A 6,768-nucleotide genomic window follows, 5' to 3' on the forward strand; every position below is an offset into this window, starting at 1 on the left:
ACCGAGGGTAATAGTGGGAGATTTTTTCTGAGGTCTTTTTCTCAGGAAAAATATCTCAATATAATAAGATTGTAAAAAGGTCTCATTTGGGATTTTTTTCCGATGTGGGAACGTCTTTTTTACAGTTTTTTGCCGTAAATTTTACAGTGACATATTTTTATGTTACAGAAAACATAATTTAACAATATTTTACCATAAAACTACATGTAGAATGCCATTGAATATTATAAAGATTTCCACCTTTAATTTGCACCTTTTACTTTCAAAAACTGTATTTACTTTATTTTACCATAAAATTAAATATATTGTTTTTTTTAACATCTGTTACAGTTTTAAGCTGTATTTGTCAAGGTTTTTTAGAGTTAATTCACTTTTACAGAACCTCTAGTGGTGACATTTGTGAAATTTCTGGGTCTTTTTTTCAGGAAAAATATCTCAATATAATAATTGAGATATTAAAGAGGTCTCATCTTTATTTTTTTTCTCATGGGCAGGAAAATTATCATCAAACAATGAAAAATAAGCATTCTGGACATGTGGGACATTCCAGATGAATATGCCTTAAGAGTAAATCTCTCTCTCTCTCTCTCTCTTGCGCTCTCTCTCTCTCTCTCTCTCTCTCTCTCTCTCTCTTAAATCACACAGAGTAAACAAGCAAGCAGCGCTCTTCACTTCTCTCCAAAGAGCTGCTAATTATAGGTAAATCAATCTGCACCGTGTAAACCTCTTTGCTGATAGAGCATCAATTTAATCTACACCACCATTTAGCACATTTGTGGCAGTACAGTTTACAGGCTTGTAAAACTGCAAGCGTTTCATTTGGCCAAATGAAACGTTCCTTGTATGAAAGACAATGAAAGAAAATGATTTGTAATTAGCATCGTGTCAGTGATCTGTTTGTCTGCCGTGTATCACTTTATAATTATTGAGTTTGAGTTGTCCGGTAGATCTCAACAATGGAGGTGAAAGCAAAGACACTTTCTAAAGTCTGCTAACTGTACTATAAAAAGTGCGGAGTGACATACACAAGCAGCGGTTGTACTGTACATTACACAACCATTGAGAAATATAGGCTTTGGGCAAAGTTAAAGATACTCGAGGGAGTTATACAGTAGTTTCACTATACCCTTAGCTTTGTGACCCTAATAAAGGGAGAGTACATTTGGCAGACACTTTTATCCAGAGATATATACAGTGCATTACAAGCTATACATTTTATAGTTATACCCAAGATTAAATCAATGAACTTTTGTTGTGCTAACGCAATGCTCATTGAGCTCTACTGTAGGTTTAGTCCTTGATGCTGATTGGTAAATATGGTTATGATGCCATGGTTTATTAATCATGAAGCACAGTCATAACCTCTTCTCCAGGATACTCATAACTTTGCATGTCATCTAAGGGACCTATAAAATGTATTGGTTATACACCTGTACATAAATATTTTTTTTTTATATTCTTTAATATTTGTATTATTTAGTAACTTTTAGAAAAACAGTAATGCATGCAGTGTTGTGATATACTCTGAGTAAGTTACAGCTTGAGGAACTTGTAACTTAATTTTATAATTAACTCAATATGAAAAGTCCCGCCTTACAGTTAAAAGAACCAATCATCAATCTCTGGAGGCGAGGCTTTGTACAGTGTCACCTGAGGCACTTGCCAACCTAGTGGTGGGACTTCCCTAAAACGACTTTGGTTGAACACAACAGATCACAAAATCCAGAACTTCTTATTCCAGACCTCAGTTAACCTGCATCCACAGGCAGTACTCAGTGTACTAACCATGCTGATTTCAAGCTGTCAGATCAATGGTGCACAAGATCAAGGTTCAGACAAAATATTGTGTTTAATTACAATTGGAAAAAGCTGATATTATCTGGGAATGTTTAGAGATGCCAAGCATTGTCATCACCAGTGCTGTGTTGCTTTGGTGAAGAAAACACAGCTGGTTTCAAGAAAAGATTTCATCTGAATGATTGAGTATTTGTGTCCTTTTACAGGTTGTCTCCTGTGGGACCGGGTAACAGAGGATCTTCATTCCTTCTTTGCCGAAGTTTACAATGGTGATAGAGAGCAGATCTGCACATGAAGAAACTTGAAGTCCACCCAAAAACAGTTCATCCTGTTGACCGTATTGGATCTGTAAGGTACGGCAGAGGAAAACTCTTTTTTTTATAGTTTAGCAGACATGGACACTAAAGGGCTCGTTATAGTTGTGTGTAGGTCCTACGGCGTAGCCACGATGGCGTAGGTTACGTGTCGGTTTTCATTTATACTTTTGCGTGATCATCCGTGTCGTTGTGTATGTTTTGAGAAGACCATCAGTGATGAAAGTAAATAAACAGCAACTAATGTTGCAGTTTGAGTAAAATCACTTCTTAACTTGGTTTGTTCTCTCTGTTGCAAACCGAAATACCTATGACGCAGTTTTTTTACCTGACGGGAGAGGTACTAGTGGACCAATCACAGCACTTGCGGTCCGTGTAGAACTGACACGCTGTTATAAATTTGGTGAGGTGTGCATCAGGCTACGCAGAGGTTATGGATAACCTACAGCGTAGATACGGCGTAGACCTTACGCACGACTAAAAATTGGACTTATGAATTATATATGTATTAACTCTTTCCCCGCCATTGACTAGTTATCTCCTCAATTAAGAAAAAACACCTCTCTGCCATTAACAAGTTTTTACTGCAATCCGTATTTCTGCTGTTATCCACCAGGTGGCGCGCTTACCCAACTTATAAAACACTGAAGGATCCGCTGATTCAAAACAGTAAAAACTCTGTTTTCATTGTATGTTTTATATTTAAAGAAGAACATTTTCTAGAAGGCATTAAACATAAAAAATGCTGGCGATGTCTGGCAACACTTTTATAAAAAATCTGGCGGGGAAAGAGTTAATAGATCTCTTTGAAAAATCTTATAAATGTTTTATTAATTTCATGGCAAAAACAACACAAGTTCAGAACAACTCGGGTGAAACGTGACAAATTTTGCTTGAAAAGTGATCAATGCATTCATGTAAAGTACTGAGAAATTTGTGTTGTGTTTATTTTAGTGCTGGGCAAAGATTAATCGCGATTAATCACATACAAAATAAAAGTGATTATTGGTATAATATATGAGTGTGTGCTGTGTCTAATTATTATGTATAAATATATACACACACATTCACGTATGTATTTAAGAAACATTTACATGTTTATATATTTATTTATATTTTTATATAATCTATATTAAATATTTAAAAAAATTATATATAAATAAAACAATTCTGAAATGAATATATGTGTTGTTAAATATACATAAAAATTAGACACAGTACACGCACATATATTATGCAAAAAAATCACTTTTATTTTGTATGCGATTAATCGCGATTAATCTTTGCCCAGCACTAGTTTATTTATTCTCTTCTATGTCTGTTTCATTTATACATATTTATAATTTCTCATTATTTTTGTTGGTTTTACGGTAATACATATACAATTAAAAATGTATAAAATAATAACATAATTTTCTGGGCAAACTGTCCCTTTAAAAATGACAAATTAAAAAAATAGTATTGCTGTTGTGTTTTGCACCGATCTACAGTAACATAATAAAAGTTGGTGCAATAGATTTTTGCAGATGCCTTTCCAGATGTTCTCTTGCTTAATCACTAGTTTCATTCAAGCCATTCAGCACTTTACAGATGAACCGATTGTGATGTAATATTGTGTCTAAGGGGAGAAAGAGAGAGAGAGAAATGAATGGAAGAGCTTGAGGGATGTGTGGGTAGAGGACAAGATCTATTTCTGTTCTGGTTTTACACTACATTATGACACTACAAGCCACCATACACCAGGCTTTGCCTGTTACTTGTAATTATGTTCCTTGATTTCTTTTTCTTACCAAACAGCAAAACTAGATAATAATTACTGCTAAAAATGAACAAACTAGCCTAAGTTTTTTAAGCTGGTCTTCTAGTGTGACCAAGTTTGGCCTTTTACTGGTCCAGAGATGGTTTTCCAGCATGGCTATGTTGGTACTGGTTGGCCAGTTGCACTCTGGGGCTGACAAGTGCCCAAAACCTTTTTAGACCAGCAAACCAGTTTAACACCAGCCGAATACGCCTTTTTCCAGAGTCTTTATGCTTGAACATCAAACATGTGCAACCATTACTCAGTGCATGCCTTTTTTTGCACATCTCCTTCCCCTTTTTTACTGCATGGTTCCTCTGCAAAGTCATCTAGGCAGGGATGCATGGGAAATGCCTGGTGACAGATCCACCAAGGACAAATTTCAAAAATAGGTACGTCTCCCCCAGGCTGCAGAGCTTTTGGACGCAGTCCAGACCTGCATGACAACCGAAAGCGACAGTCAGCTCTCCAACACAGGTGACAACACAGGAGAAACTGACAGGTATGCTGTGATTTTCACTGTGTTATAGAAATTGACCTAAAGTATTATTCATACCAGCTGGAAGATCGCTGATGAATACATGCAGATTTGGGATTTTTTTCCACAAGTATAGAATACAAACCACTCACGTATTAGAAAAATGCAGAGCATTAGATTAAAATGGATGTAAAAGAGAATGTCGAAGGAGAGTTGAATGTAGAAAAGCTTCATATAAATGGGAATCCAGAATTCCCGAAACTATTATAAGACTACCCTTATTTTGATGCGATTAAGCCTGTTAATCCAACCCAAGGGTGTTTGGAGAGAACCGAATTTAACACAGCCATTTTAGCCCCAATCAGTTTATGAAAACTAGTATTTATTTTATCTATTTATTTATTTATAAGAATATTCTTTAATAGATGCAACCCGAGTCCATGAGATAATCAGGATTACTGCTATGCTGCTGATTTCCATAGAAAAATTAAGTATTTATGAGATTTACTTGCACACACTTTATTCTCTTGTTCTCTTTTCTCTAAAAGTTTATGTTATTAGGTATTATACAATTATAAGTTTCTCTTATCTGATTGGCATGCAGCATTCCAGGAGCATGCATTGATTTTCTCAATCTGCAACATCACTCTTGCTTAAATATTTCAGAAATCGTTGTTGATGCATAATATTGTGAAGGTCTTCATTCATGGTCAGCTTTTCAAATGTTTGCTTTTTACTCTGAAAAATTGACTGGATGTAGCTGTTACCATGGAGATGCATCGGGTCCATAACGTGGGCCTTAGGAATGAAGAGAAAAGCCGTCAAATGATTTTCTCTTATTTTTCATTAGGACCTGATTGCATTTGGATAGACTCATTTGGGATCTTATTAGAGTGAAGCTTGATGAAAATCAGGAAATCTAATGACATTACGACCCAAACGTTTGACTGTGTCTGAGTCATCAGTCATCTCTACTCCTAAAACCCTGTCTCTGGAAATATACAATTGAAGCTTAAACTGATACAGCTTGTCAAAATGTATCATTATCATAACAACCTAAAATGCACAATGAGTACCCAAAGACCCGCTAGTGTTTCCCTTTAGAGAAGTTGCTTTGGGCAGTAGAAGTGTCATATTCTCCTGTCTGTGAGAAGCAGTAATGAACTAGATTTGCATTTCCTGCAGGAAATACCTCGGCTTGCATGGCAGCAATAGAATAGTATTCTGCTAACCATAAGCCTTTAGTTGTTCATAAATGAAATGCTGTTTTAGATTTTGCTGTTGTCGTGATGCTTATTGTGCGTCTCGTTTATAATTCACCCCTTTAAAGAAAAGGAATCAATGCATTTGCTGCAGGCAGCATAAAGGTGACATATTTTAAAAACCAGGAAATCTACGCAAGCTCATTGGAAATATGTACTTCTGCCTACATTTTTGCAAAACCTGAAATACTTTGCCTCATATCACTGCATTTTTCTTTTGGATTGTCTACTAGAGCCAATGGAGGTGCTTGTTTTTCAGCATTTTGATGCAGGTTTATTAAAGCTTAAAAAGCCAGACAGCAGACGACTTCGGGACGGATCTGCAACAGATCTGCTCCAGAGCTGCAACAGATCCGGCCCGGAACTGCTGACTTTGTTGTGGATCTGAGATCCCGGAGTCGCCTGGGAATATTTAACATTAGTGCGGTATATTCTTCAGTTAATGCTTGTGTGCTTGTTGTGGATAAACGTCTGATGTCTTTAATGTAAAGATTGATTAGTGGAGACTTCCAAAACGGACTGTAATAAATGATCAAAATACATCTGTTTTAGTCGTCTGTGTTTTATCAAAATTAAACCGCAAGGACAGCAAAATTTGCGCATATGACAGCAATCCTGTGTGATCCCAGATGAACTGAGAGAGAGAGAGAGAGAGAGAGAGAGGGAGAGAGGTACAAAAGTGGAAACGATCGAGGTTATCACAAGTCGGCTCTTAGGGCGCACTCACATTATCCAAACCAAACCATGTCCCAGCGCTATTCCCACAGATGCACGCACTCACACTGTACTTTTATCGATCCGAGTCCGGGCGCGCTTTCGTCATTAAGATGCGATTGTTTTGAAAAAAACAGGAAGTAAACCTCTCTCTTAACACTGACACCCACAGTAATGATAAGTCTGTGTTTTCAATTCAAAGACGTTTGGTGCGCGTTTACAGACAGCCCTCTCACATGTCATCAAATTGCTTAATTGATCTGTAACGTGTGCAGCTCGGACACTCACGTAACCCCGCTGCTCGCATCATAAGGTTTTTATGAAGGCAGATAAAGGTGAGTGGTCGCACAACTGACGTCTCCACCTTTTGAATCGCCCAAAATGTGAAATTGAATGAGCCCAGGT

The 6,768-nt window shown here is 36.9% G+C and overlaps 1 long non-coding RNA gene across 1 annotated transcript; it reads left to right on the plus strand.

The window, feature by feature from the left end:
• The first annotated feature begins 643 nt into the window (after window positions 1–643).
• Window positions 644–6,141, plus strand: LOC129432495 (uncharacterized). The gene is made up of 4 exons (XR_012369015.1): window positions 644–699; window positions 2,004–2,150; window positions 4,235–4,411; window positions 5,238–6,141. It is a non-coding gene; the product is annotated as an uncharacterized lncRNA (long non-coding RNA).
• The last annotated feature ends 627 nt before the right edge of the window (window positions 6,142–6,768 follow it).

Source organism: Misgurnus anguillicaudatus, chromosome 1 (genome assembly GCF_027580225.2).
Source record: "Misgurnus anguillicaudatus chromosome 1, ASM2758022v2, whole genome shotgun sequence".
NCBI classification, from domain to species: Eukaryota; Metazoa; Chordata; class Actinopteri; order Cypriniformes; family Cobitidae; genus Misgurnus; species Misgurnus anguillicaudatus.